At 46.2% G+C, this 21146-nt stretch overlaps 1 protein-coding gene across 1 annotated transcript in view; it reads right to left on the reverse strand.

Annotated features, from left to right (window-relative positions):
* HOMER3 (homer scaffold protein 3) overlaps window positions 1–21146 on the reverse strand; it is a 260671-nt gene that overhangs the window by 34858 nt on the left and 204667 nt on the right. The window lies entirely within an intron of this gene.

Genomic DNA, 21146 nt, shown 5'->3' on the forward strand with positions numbered 1-21146 from the left:
GTATATCTTGTTTAAAAACAGTACTTGACAGAGACTTAGAAATGGATCCACACAGAGTTCTATTTTAAATGGAATGTTTAAAATTTGTGTTTGAGCATAATTATTTTACCTTTTTAGAGATTTTTTTTGTACAGACTTGCGGGGTTGCGATGGGGACGATATGTGTCCCTAGTGTCGCCAATGTGTATATGGAAGAATGGGAGAAGGAACATGTATTGGTCAATAATCCTTTTTATGACAATATTGTGCTTTTTAAACGTTATACAGGGTGAGTATCCCTTATCCAAAATGCTTGGGACCAGAAGTATTTTGGATATCGGATATTTCCGTATTTTGTAATAATTGTATACCATAAAGAAATATCATGGCGATGGGACCTAAGTCCGAGCACAGAATGCATTTATGTTTCATATACACCTTATACACACAGCCTGAAGGTCATTTTAGACAATATTTTTAATAACTTTCTGCATTAAACAAAGTGTGTGTACATTCATACAATTCATTTATGTTTCATATACACCTTATACACGCACAGCCTGAAGGTTATTTAATACAATATTTTTAATAACTTTGTGTATTAAAGTTTGTGTACATTGTGCCATCAGAAAACAAAGGTTTCACTATCTCACTCTCACTCAAAAAATTCCATATTTTGGAATATTTGTATATGGGATACTCAATCTGTATTGATGACGTAATTGTTATCTGGCGTGGGCCAGAAATAGAATTTGAAAGATTTGTACAGTAATGATTAAAATTTGAGTTTTACATCTAATTTCCAGAAAGGAAAGACAGAGTTCCTTGATTTAGTCCTGGATGCTCAGTATTATCAGGCCAACAATAACCATATAGAAACCCATACATTTTTTAAAGAGGTAGACAGTAATAATTATTTATACTTTAAAAGCTGCCATTTTAAGAAATGGGAAAGTAATCTACCTTTCTCGCAACTAATTAGATTGAGACGCAATTGTACTTCTTTACAGAAATTTGAAGAACAAGCTCAGGAATATAAAAGAAGATTTGTAAAGGATATCCATTGCCTTTGATTGAAGGAGCGGTTAAAAAAGCCAGCCAATTGTATAGAAAGGATCTGATAAAGTATAAAACTTGTGAGAAGACAGAAGGGATTAAGAAGAATAAGATGTTTTGCCCTTTTGTTACTCAATATAATTCTTTTAATAAAGAGATCCAAAATAGTCTGGCACGGAATTGGCATATATTACAAATGGACTATGTTTTATCTGACCATGGGTCGAAAAAACTTGACATGGTATTTAGAAGAGCCAAAACTTTAAAAACTTATCTAGCACCCAGTTTACATTCAGTACTTGATAAAAACGTTAAACTTGGTAATAAGAGCTTGTTAGTAAATAAAATAGAAGGATTTTATACCTGTGGTAAATGTAAAGTATGTAAATATGAATTAAGAGGTACTAAAACATTTATCAGTGATGAAAATCCAGAGAAACAATTCAAAATAAATGATTTTATTAATTGTAACCCAACATAAGTAATTTATTTATTGCAGTGCGGTTGTGGTAGAGATATGTAGGGAAAACTCAAAGAGTACTCAAGTTGTGTATTTTAGAACATATTAAAAATATAAAGAATAATATTGAGAATCATAGTGTCCCTCGACATTTTAAACAATGTCAATCCAGTAATCCAGCATCATTAAAATTGTAGGGCTTGAGAATGTACCAGTGAATAAACGTGGATGAGACAGACTTAATACTCTGAGTAGAAGAGAAACATTTTGGATTGTACCTTTAAATACATTGTTTCCAAAAGGATTAAACGACGGCTATGAACTCACTCCGTTTTTACTATAATCTGCTCTATTGTCATCCATTTTAGTAGTATCATTATTGTCTCTATTGCATTTTTGTACTATACTTACCATTTGTATACTTACCGTTTGCAGTATTTCTTTTGTAAAATATTAATATCATTCTGTGAAATCTACACAATCAGTCGGTTATGTATGTTAAAAGAAGTGATTGTTATAGTGTTATGATTAAGGGTTACGTCTCTTTTGTGGATACAATTGAGCACAAATACGGTTTTGCTGTGCGTAACCCTTTTGGATACTTCTGATGCCGTTTTGTATATAAATCTCTGCCAGCTGGCGTCAAACCAGGCCCACTGACGAAGTCTGGTGACGAAACGCGTACAGGCGTGGTTTGATGCAAGGAAACATCCCAGTCAGAGGACGCGGTGTTCATGCCTTTGGGTAATTTCTAAAAAACTGTTATACAAGTATAACCACCACCTTTGGTACGGATTTTACCTGCTTTGCTTCATGTGGAAATTTTAATAAACTTGTTATACTTTTAATGCACTAGTGGCGCCCCCACTTTTTCGTATCTTTGTAGACTATTATCACCCGCTCGGAATCGGGCTCATGGGGAGGACGACAGCTGGTATTCCCGGTGTGCAGACTGACAAAGAACATTTGCAAAGATCTGTATGTCAGTGTATAACTGGAACGACTAATCCAACATTGGACTTGTAGTTCCACAGAGGACATTCTTTTAAGAAACTTTTTATGTGCTCATACTTGTTATATATATATATATATATATATACATATATATATATATATATATACATATACATATATATATATATATATATATAAATAATATTAGTTTATTATTTTCATGTGCTCATACTTGTTTTATATATATATATATATATATATATATATATATATAAATAATATTAGTGATTATAAGATCCAGCACTGTACAGTGTGATGGTACAGCCAGTTATAAAGACATGGGGGACAAACAGTACTGGACATCCAATAAGTATACAACATAATAACAAGTATAGAATAGAACAAGCATTATGGAGAAGGACAGAAACGGGGATGCACAGCAGACAGCAGTGGAAGGCAGAAGTTAGCACCACTAATGCAGGGTAATGAAAGTGGTGTTGTCACGATCCGGGTATCTGGACGCCATTACTTACCCTTCAGATGCCTCCTAAGGCTGGCTCAGCGTTCCAGGACCGGATCCCGCTGTTCCTGAGTTTCCACATGCAGAATTACCATGCAAAAATTAACCAGGCGCTAATACATCACAACCCAACTGTAATGGTTGTGCTATTAAAATATTTAATATCGATATTTGAAACAATACAATATGTATTCAAGCTGCAAGAAAAAATTGACTTGGGGTAAATCAAGTCAAAAAGAGAGAAACCGGCACTTTAAAGTCTCCGGTAACTTGGAAACAACAAACACATTAATTCCTGCGCTAATTAATTCTACAAAATGATATGGCTCAGAGTTTGCTTGACTCAATAAAAACAAAACAAGAGGATAATTAAATATATTTTATATGATTCTTTTTTATTTTTATCACACATACATACATGTATGTTAAGAATTAATTAAGAATAAATTGATTAGACCGGTTTAAATAAAACATTAATCAAAAAAAGCAAAAAACAGAACATAATAATAAGCTAATAATAAGCTAAAGGAGGTGGATCATAGGTAAACTACTGTGCACAGAAAAATCAATAAAATTGCTAAAAATCAGTCCATATATAGGATCGTGCAGATAATTAAACCAGCTATAAATTGCAACAGCGTCTCGTTGTGTTTTGTAGTGTTAGACACTCTTCATCAAATTGCCACTCAGCCAAAATGCAATAGGTAAGTGCAACAAACGCTCCACAACGGAGCTTTACATATGGTTCGCACCTGAAGCTGACATTCTTAACATACATGTATGTATGTGTGATAAAAATAAAAAAGAATCATATAAAATATATTTAATTATCCTCTTGTTTTGTTTTTATTGAGTCAAGCAAACTCTGAGCCATATCATTTTGTAGAATTAATTAGCGCAGGAATTAATGTGTTTGTTGTTTCCACATGCAGAATGTCAGAGTGGTGATTTCATCAGCCGCGGCCTCCGCTGTGCCCGCGTGGTTAAATGTGCGCTTGTCAGTCTGGCGTCTCCTGTCTCCTGTGGCCGGCGTCGCCATTACTGTTTCAATTCTCACATGGATTACAAACCAAACTTCCCTCCAAGTGTCTGCATGGGCGCAGCCATCTTGGATTTTGTCATCTGAGCATTTCCACCAATCTGCTGTCTGTATTGTTGATTTGCATAATTGCCTAGCCAACCCCTTCCTTGCTGCAGGTATAAGTAAGCTGTGCCTGAGCAAGGAAGGCGTCAGTGCTTTGGTTGTCTAACCTAGTTCCAGTTTGTCTCTCTCCTGTGGTTGTCTTCCAGGTTCCAGCTCCTGTCTCCAGACTTCTGCTATAGAGACCCGCACCAGCATTCCATCTGCGGTGTAGCCTGACTCTCCGATCCATTCTGGACTCACCTGTTTCCAGTTACATCAATCACCTGCTTCCAGCTCAGCTTCCAGCAGTGTACAGCTTCTCTTAAAGGGCCGGTGTCCTTTCTGCAGTTTACCACTCTCCACCGGTATTATTATTTCACCGCTCTCAAACTCCAAACTTCATCAATCACCTGCTTCCAGCTCAGCTTCCAGCAGTGTACAGCTTCTCTTAAAGGGCCGGTGTCCTTTCTGCAGTTTACCACTCTCCACCGGTATTATTATTTTACCGCTCTCAAATTCCAAACTTCATTATTATTTCATCGCTCTCAAGTTCGTTTATTATTTAACTGGTTCCAGCCAGTATCCACTCCGTACCAACAACAGTCTGGTTCCAGCCAGTATCCACAGCAGCCGTTTTATCTTCAGCAACCCAGCCTTTCCTGGAACACCAGCTGGTACGATCCTGGGTTCTCTCCATTGCTACAGTCAGGCCTGGTAAGGACTTTCCAACTAGAAGATTATAAGAACTGTCTCACTCTACCAGTGCCTGTGGCCCTTGCCACCCTGTAGTACCCAGGTATTGTAATTATGCTCTGTTGACTTTTATGTTTCCTTTACTGCTGCTGTGTTACGGAGTTTGTCTTAATAAACATCATTGACTTTTATCCTGGTTGTCGTGGTCACGCCTTCGGGCAGTTATTCTACATGTTACTTACATGTCTAGGGGTCTGATACAACCTCCCAGGTTCCGTTACATCTCAGCCCCTACAACTGAGGCTGCCTCCCGTTAGCTCAGGCCCTCAGTTGTGACAGTAAGCACTGACCAAATGAATCCAGCTGGAGACCAGGATCAAGCGGCCAGGCCAATGCAAGAACTGGCAGCCCGACTTGAACATCAGGAGGCTGCACAGGGCAACATCATCCGCTGTCTCCAGGATCTCTCTACACGGCTGGATGGGATTCAAACGACCCTCCGTGGACCTGGCACGTCCGGTGCGTCCACTACAGTGACACCAGCTGTAACCCCACCCACCTTACCCATTTCCAGTCCATATCTTCATCTTCCAACGCCAGCAAAATTTGATGGATCTCCAAGGTTCTGCAGGGGATTTCTCAATCAATGTGAAATCCACTTTGAGCTTCTACCTGGCAATTTCTTCAGTGACCGTACCAAAATTGCCTATATCATCTCCCTTCTCAGTGGCTCAGCCCTTGACTGGGCATCACCTTTATGGGAGAAGTCTGATCCCCTGCTATCCTCCTATACTGACTTTGTAGCTACATTCAGGCGCATCTTCGACGAGCCAGGCCGGATAACATCTGCTTCATCTGAGATTCTCCGTTTACGCCAGGGAACACGTACTGTGGGACAGTATCTTATACAGTTTAAAATCCTGGCATCCGAACTGGCATGGAACGACGAGGCCCTGTATGCTGCATTCTGGCATGGCTTATCAGAACGCATCAAGGATGAGTTAGCTACCAGAGACTTGCCCTCTAAGTTGGATGAGCTAATTTCTCTTTGCACGAAGGTTGATCTACGTTTCAGAGAGAGAGCAACTGAGCGAGGAAGATCATCTACTCCTAAATCTTCTGCTCCTCCTCCTCGTCAACCATCTCCATCCAAGGATGAGCCTATGCAAATTAGTCGTTCCCGTCTATCTCTCGCTGAGCGCCGAAGACGTCTCTCTGAGTCTCTCTGTCTCTACTGTGCAGCTCCGTCGCACACTATCAATGCCTGTCCCAAACGTCCGGGAAACTCCAGATCCTAGCTCGCCAAGGAGAGGGCCGGCTAGGAGTAATGATCTCCTCTCCATCTCCTCATGACTGTAACCTCCCAGTGTCGCTCCAAATTGCTCAACGTTACAGGAACGTCATTGCCCTCCTTGATTCCGGAGCAGCTGGGAATTTCATAACCGAAGCTTATGTTAAACGGTGGTCCCTACCCACCGAGAGACTGTCCTCGTCCATCTCTTTGACTGCCGTGGATGGCAGCAAGATTTTTGACGCAGTCATTTCCTTAAGGACTCTTCCAGTTCGTCTGAGAGTGGGAGTTCTTCATTCTGAGTATATTTCTTTTTTAGTGATTCCAAGAGCCACACATCCAGTGGTTTTAGGCCTTCCATGGCTCCGTCTCCACAACCCATCAATTGACTGGACGACTACGCAAATACTGGCATGGGGTCCCTCCTGTGCTGAGACTTGTTTAGCCAAAGTTCTTCCTGTTTGTTCTTCCTTCCCCAGGTCATCTGATGTTCCGCCTCCTCCATATCAAGACTTCACGGACGTGTTCAGTAAAGCCTCTGCTGATATCCTTCCTCCTCATAGAGAATGGGACTGCCCAATCGACCTCATTCCAGGGAAGGTTCCACCGCGAGGCCGAACTTATCCGTTGTCTCTGCCTGAGACACACTCCATGGAAGAGTACATCAAAGAGAACCTGGCGAAGGGTTTCATCCGACCATCTTCTTCTCCAGCCGGCGCAGGCTTCTTCTTCGTTAAGAAGAAAGACGGTGGTCTGCGTCCGTGCATCGACTACAGAGGTCTGAACGACATTACCGTCAAGAACCGATACCCTTTACCCCTGATTACCGAGCTCTTTGATAGAGTTAGTGGTGCAACTATTTTCACAAAGCTGGACTTGAGGGGTGCCTACAATCTCATCCGAATCCGTGAGGGTGACGAGTGGAAGACCGCCTTTAACACCCGTGACGGACATTATGAGTACCTCGTCATGCCCTTCGGATTGAGCAATGCTCCAGCAGTCTTCCAGCACTTCGTGAATGAGATTTTCAGGGACATCTTGTACCGCCATGTCGTGGTTTATCTAGACGACATCCTCATCTTTGCTAATAATCTCGAAGATCATCGTTTCTGGGTAAAAGAGGTTCTTTCCCGTCTCCGTGTCAATCACCTCTATTGTAAATTGGAGAAGTGTGTGTTTGAAGTTAAAACCATTCCGTTTCTAGGTTACATTGTGTCCGGTTCCGGACTAGAGATGGATCCTGAGAAACTCCAAGCAATCCAGAATTGGCCTATACCCTTAAGCCTCAAAGGGGTCCAGAGGTTCTTAGGGTTCGCCAATTATTATAGAAAATTTATACGAGACTTTTCCACCATTGTGGCGCCTATCACTGCATTAACCAAGAAAGGTGCTAATCCGTCCAAGTGGTCTGAGGAAGCTACACAGGCCTTTCACCTTCTGAAGCAACGGTTCATCTCTGCACCAGTTCTGAAACAGCCCGACACCGACTCTCCTTTTATCTTAGAGGTAGATGCCTCCTCCGTTGGAGTAGGAGCAGTGTTATCCCAGAGGGCCAAAGATGGACATCTACATCCTTGCAGTTTCTTCTCCCGGAAGTTCTCCCCAGCTGAGCGCAACTATGCCATTGGCGATCAGGAGTTGCTAGCCATCAAGCTCGCTCTGGAGGAGTGGAGATACCTGTTGGAGGGAGCTTCCCACTCAATCACCATTCTTACCGACCACAAAAATCTTTTATATCTTAAAGGCGCACAATGTCTGAATCCTCGTCAGGCCAGATGGGCACTTTTCTTCTCTAGGTTTGACTTTAAACTCCAGTTCTGTCCGGGTTCTCAGAATCGTAAGGCCGATGCCCTTTCCCGCTCATGGGAGCAAGAAAATGAGTCCGAGTCTGCAGACAAGCATCCTATTATTAATCCGTTGGCATTCTCCACGGTAGGGATGGACTCTACGCCTCCACCAGGGAAAAGTTTTGTTAAACCAGTTCTAAGGAAGAAGCTCATGCATTGGGCCCATGCTTCCTGTTTTGCTGGACATACAGGCATTCAGAAAACCCTTGAATTTATTTCTAGGTCCTACTGGTGGCCAACTCTGAAGAAGGACGTTATGGAATTTATTGCCTCCTGCCCAAAGTGTGCCCAACACAAAGTCTCCCGCCAGTCGCCTGCGGGGCAACTGGTTCCATTATCTGTTCCCCGTCGACCTTGGACCCATTTGTCGATGGACTTTGTTTCCGATCTACCTATCTGCAACAAGTTTAATACCATCTGGGTGGTAGTTGACCGGTTCACCAAGATGGCACATTTCATCCCTCTCACCGGTCTTCCGTCAGCTTCCAAGTTGGCTCAAGTGTTTATACAAGAGATCTTCCGACTTCACGGTCTTCCTGAAGAGATCATCTCGGATCGTGGAGTACAATTTGTAGCCAAATTTTGGCGAAGTTTGTGTCAAGCCCTCCAAGTCAAGTTAAAGTTTTCCACGGCTTACCATCCTCAGACCAATGGTCAAACCGAGAGGGTGAATCAGGACTTGGAGGCCTTCCTCCGTATATATGTGTCTTCCTCTCAAGATGACTGGGTTCAACTCCTTCCTTGGGCCGAGTTCAGCCACAACAATCAATACCATTCCTCATCTTCTTCTACACCATTCTTCATTAATTATGGATTCCACCCTAAAGTCCCAGAATTCCAACCGCTTCCCGCAACTTCTGTTCCAGCAGTGGATGTCACCTTGCGTCAGTTTTCAAATAACTGGAGGAACGTCCGCGCAGCCCTGCTTAAAGCCTCATTCAGGTATAAGAAGTTTGCCGATAGAAAGCGTAGAGCGGTTCCTGCCCTCAAGGTGGGTGATCGTGTGTGGCTGTCCACGAAGAATTTGAGGTTGAGAGTTCCCAGCATGAAATTTGCACCTCGCTACATCGGACCCTTCAAGATTGAACAAGTCATCAATCCTGTTGCCGACAGGTTACAGTTACCATCCTTCTTGAAAATACCCAGGACATTTCATGTTTCTTTGTTGAAACCGCTGATCCTGAATCGGTTTCATTCCGCACTTCCTCCAGCTCCCAAAGTTCAGACTCAACGGGGAGTCGAGTACGAGGTGGCCAAGATTTTGGACTCACGTTTCCGTTACGGTCAGTTACAATACCTCATTGACTGGAAGGGCTATGGTCCTGAAGAACGCTCTTGGACCAATGCCTCAGACGTCCATGCTCCTGCCTTGGTCCGAAATTTCCACGCAAAGTTTCCTTTAAAGCCTAAGAAGTGTCCTGGGGCCACTCCTAAAGGGGGGGGTGCTGTCACGATCCGGGTATCTGGACGCCATTACTTACCCTTCAGATGCCTCCTAAGGCTGGCTCAGCGTTCCAGGACCGGATCCCGCTGTTCCTGAGTTTCCACATGCAGAATGTCAGAGTGGTGATTTCATCAGCTGCGGCCTCCGCTGTGCCCGCGTGGTTAAATGTGCGCTTGTCAGTCTGGCGTCTCCTGTCTCCTGTGGCCGGCGTCGCCATTACTGTTTCAATTCTCACATGGATTACAAACCAAACTTCCCTCCAAGTGTCTGCATGGGCGCAGCCATCTTGGATTTTGTCATCTGAGCATTTCCACCAATCTGCTGTCTGTATTGTTGATTTGCATAATTGCCTAGCCAACCCCTTCCTTGCTGCAGGTATAAGTAAGCTGTGCCTGAGCAAGGAAGGCGTCAGTGCTTTGGTTGTCTAACCTAGTTCCAGTTTGTCTCTCTCCTGTGGTTGTCTTCCAGGTTCCAGCTCCTGTCTCCAGACTTCTGCTATAGAGACCCGCACCAGCATTCCATCTGCGGTGTAGCCTGACTCTCCGATCCATTCTGGACTCACCTGTTTCCAGTTACATCAATCACCTGCTTCCAGCTCAGCTTCCAGCAGTGTACAGCTTCTCTTAAAGGGCCGGTGTCCTTTCTGCAGTTTACCACTCTCCACCGGTATTATTATTTCACCGCTCTCAAACTCCAACTTCATCAATCACCTGCTTCCAGCTCAGCTTCCAGCAGTGTACAGCTTCTCTTAAAGGGCCGGTGTCCTTTCTGCAGTTTACCACTCTCCACCGGTATTATTATTTTACCGCTCTCAAACTCCAAACTTCATTATTATTTCATCGCTCTCAAGTTCGTTTATTATTTAACTGGTTCCAGCCAGTATCCACTCCGTACCAACAACAGTCTGGTTCCAGCCAGTATCCACAGCAGCCGTTTTATCTTCAGCAACCCAGCCTTTCCTGGAACACCAGCTGGTACGATCCTGGGTTCTCTCCATTGCTACAGTCAGGCCTGGTAAGGACTTTCCAACTAGAAGATTATAAGAATTGTCTCACTCTACCAGTGCCTGTGGCCCTTGCCACCCTGTAGTACCCAGGAATTGTATTTATGCTCTGTTGACTTTTATGTTTCCTTTACTGCTGCTGTGTTACGGAGTTTGTCTTAATAAACATCATTGACTTTTATCCTGGTTGTCGTGGTCACGCCTTCGGGCAGTTATTCTACATGTTACTTACATGTCTAGGGGTCTGATACAACCTCCCAGGTTCCGTTACATCTCAGCCCCTACAACTGAGGCTGCCTCCCGTCAGCTCAGGCCCTCAGTTGTGACAGGTGTATTTGGAAGTGGTAATTTATTAACAGAAACCAGTCCAAATCCAGATCTAACTTAGCTAGAACTCCACAGCATACTTGATATGACATAGTTTATTTGCATAATAGGTATAATTTATTGCAGTCACTAGTTCACCTGTTGCAGGTACACAGGAGAGGTGACCCAATTAGCAGAAGAGACCTGTTCACAGTAGGTATGCCGTTCTAGAAAATAAAGCTTTAGCACATGATAAAACTATAGGTATGAGAAAATAGGATTTTAATACCTACCAGTAAATCCTTTTCTTTTAGTCCGTAGAGGATGCTTCAAGAACCATGGGGTATAGACGCGATCCGCAGGAGACATGGGCACACTATAAGACATTGAATGGTTGTGAACTGGCTCCTCCCTCTATGCCCCTCCTCCAGACCCCAGTTATAGGAACTGTGCCCAGGGAGATGGACATTTCGAGGAAAAGGATTTATTTAATTATTTTAAACTAAGGTGAGATACATACCAGCTCACACCACTAACACGCCATACAACATGGCATTCAACAACAACGCATGCAACGGCATGACCAACAACAGTCACAGATTGACTGAACTCAACGCAACATGAGCGTAACTATAACCAAACTGCAGATACAGCCCGCATTGGGACGGGCGCCCAGCATCCTCTACGGACTAAGAGAAAATAAGATTTTACTTACCGATAAATCTATTTCTCGTAGTCCGTAGTGGATGCTGGGACTCCGTCAGGACCATGGGGATTAGCGGCTCCGCAGGAGACAGGGCACAAAAATAAAGCTTTAGGATCAGGTGGTGTGCACTGGCTCCTCCCCCTATGACCCTCCTCCAAGCCTCAGTTAGGATACTGTGCCCGGACGAGCGTACACAATAAGGAAGGATTTTGAATCCCGGGTAAGACTCATACCAGCCACACCAATCACACCGTACAACTTGTGATCTGAACCCAGTTAACAGTATGACAAACGTAGGAGCCTCTGAACAGACGGCTCACAACAATAACAACCCGATTTTTTTGTAACAATAACTATGTACAAGTATTGCAGACAATCAGCACTTGGGATGGGCGCCCAGCATCCACTACGGACTACGAGAAATAGATTTATCGGTAAGTAAAATCTTATTTTCTCTGACGTCCTAGTGGATGCTGGGACTCCGTCAGGACCATGGGGATTATACCAAAGCTCCCAAACGGGCGGGAGAGTGCGGATGACTCTGCAGCACCGAATGAGAGAACTCCAGGTCCTCTTTAGCCAGGGTATCAAATTTGTAGAATTTTACAAACGTGTTCTCCCCTGACCACGTAGCTGCTCGGCAGAGTTGTAATGCCGAGACCCCTCGGGCAGCCGCCCAGGATGAGCCCACCTTCCTTGTGGAATGGGCCTTGACAGATTTAGGCTGTGGCAGGCCTGCCACAGAATGTGCAAGTTGAATTGTGCTACAAATCCAACGAGCAATCGTCTGCTTAGAAGCAGGAGCACCCAGCTTGTTGGGTGCATACAGTATAAACAGCGAGTCAGATTTTCTGACTCCAGCCGTCCTTGAAATATATATTTTCAATGCCCGGACAACGTCCAGCAACTTGGAATCCTCCAAATCGCTAGTAGCCGCAGGCACCACAATAGGCTGGTTCAGGTGAAACGCTGACACCACCTTAGGCAGAAACTGAGGACGCGTCCGCAGTTCTGCCCTGTCCGAATGGAAAATCAGATATGGGCTTTTATACGATAAAGCCGCCAATTCTGATACTCTCCTGGCTGAAGCCAGGGCCAGTAGCATGGTTACTTTCCACGTAAGATATTTCAAATCCACCGATTTGAGTGGCTCAAACCAATGGGATTTGAGAAAATCCAAAACTACATTAAGGTCCCACGGAGCCACTGGGGGCACAACCGGGGGCTGTATATGTAGTACTCCTTTTACAAAAGTCTGGACTTCAGGAACTGAAGCCAATTCTTTCTGGAAGAAAATCGACAGGGCCGAAATTTGAACCTTAATGGACCCCCATTTTGAGGCCCATAGACAATCCTGTTTGCAGGAAATGTAGGAATCGACCCAGTTGAAATTCCTCCGTGGGGGCCTTCCTGGCCTCACACCACGCAACATATTTTCTCCAAATGCGGTGATAATGTTGTGCAGTCACCTCCTTCCTGGCTTTTACCAGTGTAGGAATGACCTCTTCCGGAATGCCTTTTTCCCTTAGAATTCGGCGTTCAACCGCCATGCCGTCAAACGCAGCCGCGGTAAGTCTTGGAATAGACACGGTCCCTGCTGAAGCAGGTCCCGTCTTAGAGGTAGAGGCCACGGATCTTCCGTGAGCATCTCCTGAAGTTCCGGGTACCAAGTTCTTCTTGGCCAATCCGGAGCCACGAGTATCGTTCTTATTCCCCTTTGCCGTATAATTCTCAGTACTTTTGGTATGAGAGGCAGAGGAGGAAACACATACACTGACTGGAACACCCACGGTGTTACCAGAGCGTCCACAGCTATTGCCTGAGGGTCTCTTGACCTGGCGCAATACCTGTCCAGTTTTTTGTTGAGGCGAGACGCCATCATATCCACCTTTGCTTTTTCCCAACGGTTCACAATCATGTGGAAGACTTCTGGATGAAGTCCCCACTCTCCCGGGTGTAGATCGTGTCTGCTGAGGAAGTCTGCTTCCCAGTTGTCCACTCCCGGAATGAACACTGCTGACAGTGCTATCACATGATCTTCCGCCCAGCGAAGAATCCTTGCAGCTTCTGCCATTGCTCTCCTGCTTCTTGTGCCGCCCTGTCTGTTTACGTGGGCGACTGCCGTGATGTTGTCCGACTGGATCAACACCGGCTGACCCTGAAGCAGGGGTTTTGCCAGGCTTAGAGCATTGTAAATCGCTCTTAGCTCCAGTATATTTATGTGGAGAGACATCTCCAGGCTTGACCATACTCCCTGGAAGTTTCTTCCCTGTGTGACCGCTCCCCAGCCTCTCAGACTGGCATCCGTGGTCACCAGGACCAAGTCCTGTATGCCGAATCTGCGGCCCTCTAACAGATGAGCACTCTGCAACCACCACAGAAGAGACACCCTTGTCCGTGGCGATAAGGTTATCCGCTGATGCATCTGCAGATGCGATCCGGACCATTTGTCCAGCAGATCCCACTGAAAAGTTCGTGCGTGGAATCTGCCGAATGGAATCGCTTCGTAAGAAGCCACCATCTTTCCCAGGACTCTTGTGCATTGATGCACAGACACTTTTCCTGGTTTTAGGAGGTTCCTGACAAGTTCGGATAACTCCCTGGCTTTCTCCTCCGGAAGAAACACCTTTTTCTGAACCGTGTCCAGAATCATTCCCAGGAACAGCAGACGTGTCGTCGGGTTCAATTGAGATTTTGGAAAATTCAGAATCCACCCGTGCTGTTGCAGCACTACTTGTACTACGTCTTCCAGCTGTTCTCTGGACCTTGCCCTTATCAGGAGATCGTCCAAGTAAGGGATAATTAATACGCCTTTTCTTCGCAGAAGAAACATCATCTCGGCCATTACCTTGGTAAAGACCCGAGGTGCCGTGGACAATCCAAACGGCAGCGTCTGAAACTGATAATGACAGTTTTGCAGCACGAACCTGAGGTACCCTTGGTGTGAAGGGCAAATTGGGACATGTAGGTAAGCATCCTTGATGTCCAGGGACACCATAAAGTCCCCTTCTTCCAGATTCGCTATCACTGCTCTGAGTGACTCCATCTTGAACTTGAATTTTTGTATGTACAGGTTCAAAGATTTCAGATTTAGAATAGGTCTTACCGAGCCGTCCGGCTTCGGTACCACAAATAGCGTGGAGTAATACCCCTTTCCCTGTTGTAGGAGGGGTACCTTGACTATCACCTGCTGAGAAAACAGCTTGTGAATGGCTTCCAATACCGTCGCCCTGTCTGAGGGAGACGTTGGCAAAGCAGACTTTAGGAACCGGCGAGGGGGAGACTTCTCGAATTCCAACCTGTAACCCTGAGATACTACCTGCAGGATCCAGGGGTCCACCTGTGAGCAAGCCCACTGCGCGCTGAAATTCTTGAGTCGACCCCCCCGCTCCTGAGTCCGCTTGTAAAGCCCCAGCGTCATGCTGAGGGCTTTGCAGAACCCGGGGAGGGCTTTTGTTCCTGGGAAGGAGCTGCTTGCTGCCCTCTCTTACCCTTTCCTCTGCCTCGGGGCAGATATGACTGTCCTTTTGCCCGCTTGTTCTTATAGGACCGAAAGGACTGCGGCTGAAAAGACGGTGTCTTTTTCTGTTGGGAGGGGGTCTGAGGTAAAAAGGTGGATTTCCCGGCAGTTGCCGTGGCCACCAGATCCGATAGACCCACGCCAAATAATTCCTCCCCTTTATACGGCAATACTTCCATATGCCGTTTGGAATCCGCATCACCTGACCACTGTCGCGTCCATAAACTTCTTCTGGCAGATATGGACATCGCACTTACTCTCGATGCCAGAGTGCAAATATCCCTCTGAGCATCTCGCATATAAAGAAAAGCATCCTTTAATTGCTCTAAAGTCAATAAAATACTGTCCCTATCCAGGGTATCAATATTTTCAGTCAGGGAATCCGACCAGACCACCCCAGCACTGCACATCCAGGCTGAGGCGATGGCTGGTCGCAGTATAACACCAGTATGTGTGTATATACTTTTTAGGGTAGTTTCCAGCCTCCTATCAGCTGGATCCTTGAGTGCGGCCGTATCAGGAGACGGTAACGCCACTTATCATTCAATTCCTCTGATTCAGGAAAAACTACAGGTAGTTTTTTCACACCCCACATAATACCCCTTTTTGTGGTACTTGCAGTATCAGAGATATGTAAAGCCTCCTTCATTGCCGTGATCATATAACGTGTGGCCCTACTGGAAAATACGTTTGTTTCTTCACCGTCGACACTAGATTCAGTGTCCGTGTCTGGGTCTGTGTCGACCGACTGAGGTAAAGGGCGTTTTACAGCCCCTGACGGTGTCTGAGACGCCTGGGCAGGTACTAACTGGTTTGCCGGCCGTCTCATGTCGTCAACTGATTTTTGTAATGTGCTGACATTATCACGTAATTCCATAAACAAAGCCATCCATTCCGGTGTCGACTCCCTGGGGGGCGACATCACCATTACCGGCAATTGCTCTGCCTCCACACCAACATCGTCCTCATACATGTCGACACACACGTACCGACACACAGCAGACACACAGGGAATGCTCTATTGAAGACAGGACCCCACTAGCCCTTTGGGGAGACAGAGGGAGAGTTTGCCAGCACACACCCAAGCGCTATAATATATATGGGAACAACCCTATATAAGTGTTGTATCCTTATAGCAGCTTAAATATAGTAATATCGCCAAAAAAAGTGCCCCCCCTCTCTGTTTTACCCTGTTTCTGTAGTGCAGTGCAGGGGAGAATCCTGGGAGCCCTCCTCACAGCGGAGCTGAGCAGGAAAATGGCGCTGTGTGCTGAGGAGAATAAGCCCCGCCCCCTATTTCGGCGGGCTCTTCTCCCGGAGTTTGTGAGATCTGGCAGGGGTTAAATACATCCATATAGCCTCAAGGGCTATATGTGATGTATTTTTAGCCATAAGAAAGGTATTATACATTGCTGCCCAGGGCGCCCCCCCCAGCGCCCTGCACCCTCAGTGACCGCTGTGTGAAGTGTGCTGACAACAATGGCGCACAGCTGCAGTGCTGTGCGCTACCTCATGAAGACTGAAAAGTCTTCTGCCGCCTGTTTCTGGACCTCTTCAATCTTCGGCATCTGCAAGGGGGGTCGGCGGCGCGGCTCCGGGACCGGACTCCATGGCTGGGCCTGTGTTCGATCCCTCTGGAGCTAATGGTGTCCAGTAGCCTAAGAAGCCAATCCATCCTGCACGCAGGTGAGTTCACTTCTCTCCCCTAAGTCCCTCGATGCAGTGAGCCTGTTGCCAGCAGGACTCACTGAAAATAAAAAACCTAAAAACTTTTTCTAAGCAGCTCTTTAGGAGAGCCACCTAGATTGCACCCTGCTCGGACGGGCACAAAAACCTAACTGAGGCTTGGAGGAGGGTCATAGGGGGAGGAGCCAGTGCACACCACCTGATCCTAAAGCTTTATTTTTGTGCCCTGTCTCCTGCGGAGCCGCTAATCCCCATGGTCCTGACGGAGTCCCAGCATCCACTAGGACGTCAGAGAAAAGGATTTACCGGTAGGTATTAAAATCATATTTTCTCATACGTCCTAGAGGATGCTGGGGATGCTTCAAGAACCATGGGGTTTATACCAAAGCTCTAGAACAGGCGGGAGAGTGCGGATGACTCTGCAGCACCGAATGACCAAACAAGAGGTCCTCCTCAGCCAGGGTATGAAACTTGTAAAACTTCGCAAAGGTGTTTGAACCCGACCAAGTAGCAGCTCGGCAAAGTTGTAAAGCTGAGACTCGCCGGGCAGCTGCCCAGGATGAGGCCACCTATCTGGTAGAATGGGCTTTCACGGATTTCGGTAACGGCAATCCTGCCGTAGAATGAGCCTGCTGAATCGTATTACAAATCCAGCGCGCAATAGCCTGCTTAGAAGCAGGAGCCCCAATCTTGTTGGTAGCCCACAGGACAAACAGAGCCTCTGTTTTCCTAATCTGCGCCGTTCTGGTGACATAGATCTTCAAGCTCTGACCACATCGAGAGACTTTGACTCCGCCAAGGCGTCAGTAGCCACTGGCACCACAATAGGCTGGTTCACATGAAATGATGAAACCACTTTTGGCAGAAATTGCTGACGAGTTCTCAACTCCGCTCTATCAGCATGGAAAATCAAATATGGGCTTTTGTGAGACAAAGCCGCCAACTCAGACACTCGCCTTGCAGACGCCAAGGCCAACAACATGACCACTTTCCAAGTAAGGAATTTTAACTCAACCTTGCGCAAAGGTTCAAACCAATGTGATTGCAAGATATGCAACACCACATTAAGGTCCCATGGGGCCACTGGGGGCACAAAAGGTGGTTGGATATGCAGCACGCCTTTTACGAAGGTCTGAACTTCTGGAAGGGAGGCCAATTCTTTTTGAAAAAAGATCGACAAGGCCAAAATCTGTACTTTAATAGAGCCTAACTTTAGGCTCGCATCCACACCTGCTTGTAGGAAATGGAACAAACGTCCCTGGTGAAATTCTTCCGTAGGAGACCTCTTGGATTCACACCAAGACACATATTTTCTCCAAATACGGTGGTAATGCTTTGCCATTACCTCTTTTATAGACTGAAGAAGTGTAGGAATGACTTCACTGGGAATACCCTTTTGGGCTAGGATTTGGTGTTCAACCGCCATGCCGTCAAACACAGCCACGGTAAGTCCTGATACATGCACGGTCCCTGTTGTAACAGGTCCTCCCGAAGAGGAAGAGGCCAGGGATCTTCTATGAGCAACTCCTGAAGATCTGGATACCAGGCCCTTTTTGGCCAATCCGGAACAATGAGGATCGCCTGAACCCTTGTTCTTCTTATAATTTTTATCACCTTTGGAATGAGTGGAAGTGGAGCGAACACATATACCGACTGAAACACCCACGGTGTCACTAGGGCATCCACCGCTATCGCTTGAGGGTCCCTTGACCTGGAACAATATCTCTGAAGTTTCTTGTTCAGGCGGGATGCCATCATGTCCACTTGAGGAACTCCCCAACGACTTGTCACTTCTGCAAAGACCTCTTGATGAAGACCCCACTCTCCTGGATGGAGATCGTGTCTGCTGAGGAGTCTGCTTCCCAGTTGTCCACTCCTGGAATGAAGACCGCTGACAGAGCACTGGCATGTCTTTCTGCCCAGCGAAGAATCTTCGTGGCCTCGGCCATCGCCGCTCTGCTCTTTCTTCCGCCTTGGCGGTTTATGTACGCCACTGCTGTCACGTTGTCTGACTGAATCAAGACCGGCAGACCTCGAAGATGTTCTGCTTGCAGTATGCCGTTGTAGATGGCTCTTAATACCAGAATGTTTATGTGTAGACAAGCTTCCTGGCTTGACCACTTTCCCTAAAAGTTTCTTCCCTGTGTGACTGCTCCCCAGCCTCAGAGGCTTGCATTTGTGGTCACCAGGATCCAATCCTGAATCCCGAACCTGCGTCCCTCCAGAAGGTGAGAACTGTGCAGCCATCACAGAAGGGAAATTCTGGTCCTAAGAGATAGAATTATTTTCCGGTGCATGTCCAGGTGAGACCCGGACCACTGGTCCAGCAGGTTCCATTGAAACACCCTGGCATGGAACCTGCCATATGGAATGGCCTCGTAGGCCGCCACCATCTTCCCCAGCAACCGAGTGCAGTGAAGAACTGACACCTTTGCCGGTTTCAGAATATGTCTTACCATGTTCTGTATTTCCAGAGCTTTTCCCAGTGTTGTTGCAGAATCGTAAGTGAAAGGCCAAAATTCTTCAACAATTGCTCCTTGGACCTCGCCTTTATGAGGAGATCGTCCAAGTACGGGATAATTGTGATTTCCTGCTTGCGCAGGAGAACCATCATTTCCGCCATTACTTTGCTGAAAATCCTCGGAGCCATAGACAGACCAAACGGCAATGTCTGAAATTGGTAATGACAATCATGCACAGCAAATCTCAGGTAAGCCTGATGTGGAGGATATATGGGGACATGTAAGTAGGCATCTTTTATGTCGACCGACACCATAAAATCCCCCTCCTCCAGACTGGAGATCACTGCTCGTAGAGACTCCATCTTGAACTTGAATTTTTTCAGAAAGAAATTGAGGGATGTTAGGTTTAGAATCGGTCTGACTGAGCCATCTGGCTTCGGGACCACGAACAGGCTCGAATAAAAACCTTCCCCCTGTTGAGACGGGGGTACCATGACAATCACTTGATTTTGACACAACCTTAGTATCGCAGCGCTTACTATCTCCCATTCTGGAAGAGAAGCTGGCAAGGCCGATTTGAAAAATCGGTGAGGGGGCACATCTTGAAACTCTAACTTGTACCACTGGGTTACTATGTCTACTATCCAAGGATCCAGGTCCGAGTGCACCTAGACCTGACTGAAGAGTTTGAGACGTGCCCCCACTGGCGCGGACTCCCGCAGAGGAGCCCCAGCATCATGCGGTGGATTTGGTAGAAGCCGGAGAGGACTTCTGCTCCTGGGAACTTGCCACAGCCTGTGACCTTTTTTCCCTTCCTCTCCCCCTCGCAGCAAGGAAGGAGGACCCACGTACTTTTTTGAATTTATTGGGCCGAAAGGACTGCATCCCAAAAGGCCAATATCCCTTACAGCTTCTTTTAAATATGCTGCAGCGTTCCTGATGTGACCCAAAGTCAAAAGCACACTATACCTGTCTAGGGTATCTACCTCAGATGACAAGTTATCTGCCCACTTTTCAATAGCGCTACTCACCCGTGCCGAAGCAACGGCAGGCCTGAGTAGCGACCCTGTAGTGACATAAATGGATTTTAGGGTATTTTCCTGCTTACGATCCGCAGGATCCTTTAGGGCTGCCGTGTCAGGGGACGGAAGCGCCACCTTTTTGGATAGACGCGATAAAGCTTTGTCTACCGTGGGGATTGACTCCCACCTTTCCCTGTCCCCAGAGGGGAATGGATATGCCACTGGAATTCTTTTGGGAACATGTATCTTTTTGTCAGGATTTTCCCAAGCCTTTTCAAAAAGTGCGTTCAGTTCATGAGAGGGAGGAAACGTTACCTCAGGTTTCTTTCCTTTAAACATACAGACCCTAGTATCAGGAACAGCAGGGTCCTCAGTGATATGTAATACGTCTTTTATCGCCACAATCATGTACTGAATACTAGAGATGAGCGGGTTCGGTTTCTCTGAAACCGAACCCGCACGAACTTCATGTTTTTTTTACGGGTCTGAGCAGACTCGGATCCTCCCGCCTTGCTCGGTTAACCCGAGCGCGCCCGAACGTCATCATGACGCTGTCGGATTCTCGCGAGACTCGGATTCTATATAAGGAGCCGCGCGTCGCCGCCATTTTCACACGTGCATTGAGATTGATAGGGAGAGGACGTGGCTGGCGTCCTCTCCATTAGAAATTAGATTAGAAGAGAGAGAGAGATTGTGCAGAGTCAGACAGAGTTTACCACAGTGACCAGTGCAGTTGTTGTTAGTTAACTTTTATTTATTTTAATATAATATATCCGTTCTCTGCTATATCCGTTCTCTGCCTGAAAAAAAACGATACACAGCAGCAGCCAGTCACACAGTGTGACTCAGTCTGTGTGCACTCAGCTCAGCCCAGTGTGCTGCACATCAATGTATAAAAGGCAAAGCTTATAATAATTGTGGGGGAGACTGGGGAGCACTGCAGGTTGTTATAGCAGGAGCCCCCAGGAGTACATAATATTATATTAATTTAAAATTAAACAGTGCACACTTTTGCTGCAGGAGTGCCACTGCCAGTGTGACTAGTGGTGACCAGTGCCTGACCACCAGTATAGT

This window comes from Pseudophryne corroboree, chromosome 1, assembly GCF_028390025.1.
Source record: "Pseudophryne corroboree isolate aPseCor3 chromosome 1, aPseCor3.hap2, whole genome shotgun sequence".
Classification (NCBI taxonomy): Eukaryota; Metazoa; Chordata; class Amphibia; order Anura; family Myobatrachidae; genus Pseudophryne; species Pseudophryne corroboree.